The sequence below is a fragment of the Haliotis asinina genome, chromosome 1 (genome assembly GCF_037392515.1).
Source record: "Haliotis asinina isolate JCU_RB_2024 chromosome 1, JCU_Hal_asi_v2, whole genome shotgun sequence".
Taxonomy (NCBI): domain Eukaryota; kingdom Metazoa; phylum Mollusca; class Gastropoda; order Lepetellida; family Haliotidae; genus Haliotis; species Haliotis asinina.
This window is the reverse complement of record NC_090280.1, coordinates 81431315-81440813: the sequence shown is the minus strand read 5'-3', so window position 1 is coordinate 81440813 and position 9499 is coordinate 81431315.

Sequence of the window (9499 nt, the reverse complement as noted above, 5' to 3'; positions counted from 1 at the left end):
TCCACACTCAGCATTATACCAGCTATGTAACGACTGTCTTAAAATAACAGAATCTGGAAAAGACAATCAAGTGATCAACAGCATGAGCATCGATAGAAGTAATAGTCAGCGAGCCTGACCTGCCAAACCCGTTAATCGCCATGACGAAAGGCGGAGGTTACAAGAGATACTGATAATGTGTTCATTTATTGATTCTTGTGTTGTTTCTTTTCATTGCATGCCAGAATATACGGCCATAGTTACCATCACGACAAAATGGATTGTTTTGGACCCATGTATGCTTGTAGTTTTTCGTTATGTTTTCGTTTATTTTAATTTTTCCAGACTGTGAGGTTAATTGAGGTTTGTGTTAGTTCCTTCGTTATGAATAATGGCTACATCCTGGTAATATGAATTTTTTGTTGCGATACTTTGTTCTGTGTGTATTGTTCACTGAGTGACACATGACACATGGGATTTGTCAATTTTATTTAATGGTTTTGTGTATATGGCTAAAACCTGAGCAAGATCATATTATTCCCAACTAATATCGATCTAAAGAAACTTTGCTGAGCATCTAATGGGAATAAATTGAGATTCAAAATTGAGATAATCCTAATGACTGTAAATTGGGGATGCGGATTCCGTTTGATTAAATTCTCACCAACTGAGAGGTCAGCTAGGTCAAGGTCAAAGTCGATGATGGAGACATCAGCAGCAAATATTTCCAACAGATTACAAAGCAAGTTCACACTAGTAATAATGAATTATTCACACTCATACCGACCACTATATACGCCTTTTGCATAGCCTGGGAGTGTAGGTGTGTAGGTGTGGAGGTATCTTCGCTGAATACATGTATGCAGGCAGTGAAGATGTTCATAGCAGTATAAGGTGTATGGACAGAGGAAGTGTTCATCGTGGTATTAATCTTATAGGTAATAATAGTGTTCATAGCGGTATTAGTGATATGGATACTGGCAGATTTAACAGCGGTATTAGTGGTATGAATACTGTTAGCGTTTATAGCGGTTTTAGTGATATGGATGCTGGCAGATTTTACAGCGGTATTAGTGGTATGGAAGGTTTTACAGTGGTATTAGTGGTATGAATACTGTTAGCGTTTATAGCGTTATTAGTGATATGGATGCTGGCAGATTTTACAGCGGTATTAGTGGTATGGATACTGTTAGCGTTTATAGCGGTTTTAGTGATATGGATGCTGGCAGATTTTACAGCGGTATTAGTGGTATGGAAGGTTTTACAGTGGTATTAGTGGTATGGATACTGTTAGCGTTTATAGCGGTTTTAGTGATATGGATGCTGGCAGATTTTACAGCGGTATTAGTGGTATGGAAGGTTTTACAGTGGTATTAGTGGTATGGATACTGTTAGCGTTTATAGCGGTTTTAGTGATATGGACACTGGTAGAATTCATAGCAGTATTAATGGTATGCCCAGTGAAGGTATCAATAGTAAATATATATGTCCGACAACAGACAATGTCACCATTACAGTATTTGTAGCAGCTATTGATAGTAGCCGTGGTGGTGATTAACACTTTGTTGGTATTGTTTTGTTAATTTGTATTTGTTGGTTCGTTTTGTTTTACTTGCTTTTTGTTTGATCTGTTCTGTTCTGTTATGAAGTTTTGGTGAGGTCGTGTATGAAACATAAATTAATCGGTTCATAAAACCTATGGTGAAAACGGTGTCCATTTATACAACGGTCGTTTTGTGACAGTGACAGTAGTAGTCACTGTCACACTGGTAGTGTGGCACACTGTCACGCTGGTAGTGTGGCACACTGTCACGCTGGTAGTGTGACAGATATCATGAGCATCACATAATTGTTGTGTACTATTAAAATTAAAATGTCTGAAATGGATCCCCGTTAGTTTTCAAAGCAACAGTAGGCTGAATAAGAAAGTGAAATGTTTTTCGGACATCGGCGCGTCACTTTTATTTGTGCGCGTAACAATTTTTTATTGCCATTTAAAAAATAGCATTTTGACTTTGCCGCCTCCCGATCATCCATTTATGCAATATGAGAATGAGTCTCTGTAAGAACGAGTGTGACTCAATCTAAAACTCATTAACACATGCTAAACTTTCCCAGCTGTGTTGCTGAGAGAAAAAAATGTGTGTTCCTTTATCGTCACTACTTTTTTCTATCAAAAATTAAAAATGAAGTCCTTGCGCCCCCATCACTTTTGAAAAAGGTGTGCCTGAGAAACATTTATCTTTTTATGCAGCCTTAGCACATTGATTTGGCTTCTTATCATTGATTAGCGCTATCAAGTAGACAGGAAGAAACCATCTATAGCGTCACTACTCTAACATAACAACATCTAGGGTGAGAGTAAACTCACTCCTCGGGCACTCTTCGAATCCTTTTTTCAGTAACGGCCAACAGAACTTTACACAAAAATATTTTCATTCGAAATCATATCTGATTTCTTCTGTCTCTCTGTCTATCTGTCTGCTTGTCTGCCTGTCTACCAGCCTAACCATGTACTTACGAATAGGAGTCACTATTAAATGAGGCGATGTAACCAAGTGGTTGAGGGGTTCGCTCGTAAGTCTCTAATCACCGGAGTTTGATTCCCCACATAGGGAATATGGAATATTTTTAGAAGCGGCGTAAATCCTTACTCACTCACTCACTCACTTTAGAATGACTGTTAAATAATGAATAGTGAATTAGATGTTACCACTTGTGTGTGCCCCACCGGTGGCATTCGTCACAACCACATGCAGAGTCGAGTCAATAGTTCACCGGAAAGATGAAATTACATTTGCGTAAGACATCATTCGGGGACTTACACTTTTTATGAACACTTCACAAAGATATTGAATGTAGCAACATAGAACAAGACGTTACAAAAGAGTCGTGTGGCCTTCTTTGAGTGTAATGGTATTCTGCTGAGCCTGAAAAGACACCAGTGATCCGTTGTTCAAAACAACCCTTCCTCAGCTTAGTCTCCCGTTGCACGAAACATCCTAAACTAAGCTTAACCTTAATCTTAGAGATAAGGTTGACCTTAAGAGATAAGGTCATTTCGAACAACGGAGCACTGGGACTTGTGGCGTGACTTTAGCCACAAGGGCACCTCAAGGCACTGTGTGGGGACAGATGCATGAACTAAAAATCATTACGTCAAACTCCTAAGTACGCTATCATGAAAGCAGACAAATAATCCAAGGCTATTACCGACTCCTACCCATGCTAATTTCGTGATAAATAAGTGAGCCAATCTGTCTGTAGTTTAACGCCGCACTTGGCAGGGTCCCCTTCCTCAAAGCGATCGTAACCCTAAGCAAGGGCAAACTGTAGCGCAAATGGGGTTGCGCAGCAGAGAGAAAATGACCAGTCTTCTTACATGCGGGCGAAGCGAGCAAAGGTTCCATATCACTAAAACCGCTTCGGATGGAGAAATGTTTTTCATGTCAAAACAAACTGTTGCCACCATCAAAGGTACACTCCCATTTCGCTCGCATATAGGAAGACTTGACATATTCTCTATGCTGCGCAACCCCATTTGCGCTACAGTTTACCCGTGCCCTAAAACGGTCGCATACGTAACCCTCATACTCTAACACAGACTTACGACAGTCATAACGCTACGATCACTTTGGTGAACGGGGCCCAGGTATGTGTCTGTGACCTGTAAATAAACGAATCTGGACCAGACAAAACAGTGATCAACAGCATGACATCTATCTTTACAACTGGGATATGATGACATTTGTCCACCATGTCAGCGAGTCAGCGAGTCTGACCATCCGATCCCGTTAGTCGCCCCTTGCGACAAGAGTGGCGTGCTGAAGGCCAGTTCTAACCAGGATCTTCACGGGTTGATGAGCGAGTCAGTCAGTGAGTCAGTGAGTGAACACAGGACGCCTTTAGCTGCATATTCTCTCACTGAACTCAGATGTTAACGCTGTACAGAACTGTTTTTTCGTGCAGCTGACAGTCGAGTTTATTTGCAGAAACGTTTACGTAAACAATTAAACGTAACTCTTACGTAAACAAGTAAATTCTGATATGATAGGAAACGAGCGCATATCCACTTTTGGGTCTCTTAATCCTCAGACCATCTCTAGTAATATGACCCCTGTGTTTGCTCTGCCGTTTATCTAGTCAACATCTAGCCATTCCGCAAGACACTTATCTAATATCTCCATAGAAATTGATGAATAATGGCCACGCTCCGGAGTGGGCTAGGTCGCAGATAAGCATCAAAAGAATACCAGTGTGGCGTGGGCGGTTAAGGTTGAGTGCGGGGCAATGTCAGATGCTTATGGTAAATTATTCATAATATTCCACTGTCGCGAGATTTGTCTCGAGATTTGCCGGGATTACATTCTGTGTATCAATATAACAATCTGCATAATACCACATGCTTCGTGATTCATCCATATATGTTTGCGCACATTCAGAAGAAGAATTCAGAAAGTGAGGGATAGCTTAGTGGTTTCAGCGTTGATTTGACACGCTGGAGGTTCGTGTTCGAATCCCTACTAGGTCCAGTGGTGTTCCCAGCTGTGGTTTTGTTAATAAAACAGCATGAACAAAGAAAACGGTATAAAAGGAAGAAGTTGATTGACTGTAATTTAAAGATTAATAGGTTGTTTCGATACCCCAGTTATTTAATGACAAATTTTCTGTTATGATATTCAATCAGTCTTTTGGAAGCTTGAATATGAGCAATGGTTTTAATTCCCTTTTCTCATTCCTTTTCTAAATAAAATCGCTGTGGCAGATTGGCATCAGAACTCTTACTTGACATTACCGATCAACGTTTGGAGTTCGGATTCAGCAGTGTTCAGTGGGTATACTAATGTCAAGTCACACTGGCCACAGGTACTACTTTATCTTGATAACCATGACCCAGCATCAAATCTATTTAGCTAGAGATTGGGATTGACTGCGACTTAAATAGCAAACAACTATTAAACGCTCACTACAGATCTTTCAGATTCTCTTGCCCAACATAACGTTTACTACATGCGGACCAGTGGGCCACACTCGTGAGCGTTTTGGAATGGCTGTGTTTGCCGTAGAATATTTTGTCAGCATGAATGAAGCAAGCTGGACGCATTTTATGAATAACACCCTTAATTTACCACTGTAGCGACGTGACGGATAATTATACTGTTACACCAGGTAGGACCGTGACTTGGTTGACACATTCCATCGTATCCCATTTGCGCAGATCCATGCACATGCTGTTGTCACTGGATTGTCTGGTCCACATCCGATTGTTTGTAGACCTCAGCCAGAACACCTCGTGCTGCCGACTGCGGCGTCAATCAATCGATCGATCGATCCATTTCAGAGGATGTCACTGGATTGCCTAATCCATACTTGATTAATTACAGACCGCCGACGTATTGCTGCAATATAGCTCAATGTTGCGTTAAAGAACATACAGGCAAAAGGCAACAACAACAACAACAACAACAACAGCAACAACAACAGCAACAAACATATAGACAGATACCCAATCAGAGACCCTTTCTTTGTGATACTGTTTCGGGGTTTTCATCGGCTGCACGTATTCCCGAATAATTTTAACAAACCAGCCTTTTCCCCTTTAAGTTATATGGACAATATAAGTTTTTGTTCACTGCTCACAAATTTAAAATTCGCTACATCTAAAGATGGAAATGATATTTTCTGAATTTACACTCCAAAAGACCAATATATTTGCACATCTGTTCTTCAGTGGACCAGCTACTTAAGCGATGTTAGCGCGAAATATGACATCAGTCGCACCGTTCCTCGTCGTCATTAAATGCACTGAATATGAATGAGGATGACCTTATCATAGGCTTCAGAAGAGGATCCTTAGCTCTGTATTAGTGCTTAAGCTGAGCTGGGAGTTTGTAATCTTATCATATGCCTTATCTATAGGCATTATTCCAGACGGTATGGAATGTTACCGCTGTAGTCCCGGTTCCTGTTTTGTCGTGTTAAAGGCACACTGTCGTAGATTTTCGACATTCAATATTTTACCTATATTATATACATTGGGACATATACACTCACTTTAGCTTCCTATTGATGCATTAAAAGACTTATGATCCCTTAATTACAACTTGCCGGAAATCAATAACTAAAAGTTCGAGGTGATCAACTTCCAAACAGAGAACACTTCCCATATATGGAATGTGAACAATGGCTCCGTACATTGCAAACTGTCGCACGCGGTGTCTGGTTGTTCGGCGAACTGGTTTCAATCTCAAGTTGTGCCTACTCCGCGTGAAAGAGGCACCCAAGGGACATAATTCTGTGCGGTTCTCGTGAAATAATGGTCGGCCGGTAGGAGTTGTTAGAGTCAACTTAATGCAACGTCGAATTAATCCATTCGAACTTATCAATTTAATAATGTAATCTACATACGTATTTTACAAAAATACATTTTACGGTTGCTTCCCTGAGTGCTGATTGTTAGTATTACTGAAAGAAATACATCATTCACTTGTGCTTCAAAGTTTCCATGTCCGTAAGTTCACATACATAAACGCTTCCTTCCTCGGATGGAAGTAAAATCATGTCTATTTCTTGTTTTCTCCCTGCTGCGCATTTGTATGAGACGTCCTCCACGTGAAATCTGTGACTTACGTGCATGACCATGACAACCAGACCAGGGATGATATACAGCCGCCTCTCTTACTCCACGCCTGGCACGTGCAAGGCGTCATTTCACATATGGTGGAGGTTGTTTTCGTGCCTAATGAAACCAGTTAAAACAACATTAGTTGTCATCTTTATTTGTTCATATCCTTTTACTGAACTAAAATAATGTTCTAATGGAAGTATTGATTGTAGATCAACAGTAACAAATATCAAGTTCCAGCCATAATCCAGTTCATTAACTTCAAGGACGACACATTTGGACATTCAAAACACACGATGTATCAACCAACATGTGTTCTATTCTTAGATGATGAATCAGGGACATTTCGTGCAGAAACATCTCTTAAAATTTACTCAGCCTGCTTTATTCTTTTTCTTTGCTGTGCAGATCGTGACCTTGAACTTTGACCCTCACAATGTTGAGATTTCAATCAAAACAGAGAGATCGGATAACACAGACTTTAAAAGCAGATCAAGGTTTAAATGGCAAGGAGAGTGAACAATGTGAGGAATGGCAAATTGGTTTTGCTCGCTGTTTCGAGTTAAATATACAAGTTCACCAAATAGTGATTATTTGGCATTTTATAGAATTAAGATTTTCCAGACATTACACAAAAATATAACCAAAATAAATGGCGGTGAAAGCTGAAAATTTATCCAGATTTTACGTAAAAGGAGATTCAAACAATTTCATGAATAGTCGTGTTTGTATGCATAACCTTTATCAAACGAAAGTATGCATCGCCTTCTAGTGGTTATGAAATGATAAGGAGAAAACGGTCACATCTCCTTTGAAATGCATCGATCTATCGATTGATTGATTTAGTTATTGAATGACGCCGCAATCAGCAGCATTCCGTTTTTTCTGGCTGAGGTCTATAAACAATCGAGTGTGGATCAGACAGTACAGTGATCGCGTCGCAGCCCTCACAAAACATGCAAAAAGTGGGAAAATTAACCGAAGTTTGACAATACAAGAACGTGACATTTAGGCAATTTGTCGCGTTTTGAATAATATTTTTTTCGATCATCAAAATACGACATGGCAAGGTCAAAATGTCACGGTATCGCATTGTCGTTTCATCTGAGATGGGTGAAAACAGTTTGAAAATGCGCGACAACGCGACAATGTCCTTTCGAGGATTCCATACATAAATGTCACTTGTCACACACAATGACGCATGAGGAAAGTCAGGTACGAAAACCTTTAAACGCTTTCACAATAACAGTATATTGATAATAACGTCAGTATATTACGTGATCTCATTTGATGTCAAGAGATGCGACCTTTCATAGATAACGGGAGCGTTGTGATAACGTTATGGGATATAAGTCCATATTCTCCCGTCATGTGTGTTCAAATTTGTTTTTAAAAAAAAATGTCATTGTCATCCCTGGTACAGACAATACCAAACACCAAATTTGTCTAAAATGGTAATGCAATTGTGGTAACACCAACATTGGTGAGACTGGCAGACCTATTGCCACTAAGATTATGGAGCACAAACATCTGTGAACAAATCAGATTTAAAATCAGCTCTTTCTGAATATTTAGTTAAACATCTTGACCACACCATTAACAATTGGCGTATACGAAAATTAATGGAAGCTATCCATATCAAACGATCTAAACCTGAGACATGAAAGGGACCAGCGTGTCGTATTTCCCAATGCCTAGTGCATTAACTATTTTACAACACTGATGTTTACCTAAACATGTTGTACATCCCAAGCAGCCATAATTTCTATAAGCACTGTATATCTTCATTATGTACATCTTTCTCAACTTAATCTCTCACTAATCTATTGTAAATATTATTAAAATAATATTAAACGAAAAAAACCCACTTCTACAACTATTGACTGTCACTGACCTGATGAAGGGGCAAGTATTAGCCCAGAAACTCCGTGTGTGTATAATAAAGACGTTGCACATCCTTATCGAGACAGTGTATTACCTAGGGTAGTTCTTCCCCCAAATCAGATGGATGAATGGGTTGTGTGTTCGACCGCTTTTAACAGCAGTATTCCAGCAATATAATTGGTGGGGGGTGTAATACCAGAAATGGTACACAGTATACACATGTTGGGGGTCGAACTCGCCTCTTCGACGTGACGAGCGAACGCTTTAACCACTGTGCTACCCAACAAAAGGTAGGAAACCTTTCAAGACAAAGCAATTTACTGCATGAGTTAAAAAACTATTGTTATGCATATTGATAATGTTGGTGAGGTTCGTGTTTGAGCAATGATTTCATGGATTTAACACAGACATAGACATCCATTCAAACTCAGATTCACTCAAATTCTGCACTAAAACACGAAACGTCTAATAATGTTTGTACCGCCACCAGATGTAGGGAGAAACTTTTCTGTGTGCAAAGAACAACCGAAGTTTTGAAATGTTGTGATGGTCATATGTGATGTGATGAACACTCTAAATTCATGTTTGTAGTTTTCATACTTTTTAAACTGTATGTGTGATTCTTATCTGTATTTTAATAGTCTCTTTTATGGAAAGTCTCAAATCCTGTGAATCATGGCATTGTCGCACTTTTGATTAAGTTTGATACTTTTTGCTTTTGTCTGTAAGGACGACAATGCGGCACCGCGCCAATGTCCCTTCTAGGGTTCCATGCAGCATACTGTCCATCATTACATGCACATGGGCATTTCTGGGGAACCAATGAGCAATGACACAATGAGAAATCGAACCCAGACCTACGACGTGACGAGCGAACGCTTTAACCTCTAGGCTACCCTAGCGCCTCCTAAATGGAGGTAAATGCAATGATTGGGAGGTAGCGTGGTAACAGTTTGTGGCGCACATTCGCTTTACATTTGAACATGTGTGCAAAACAACACGTCACCCTAT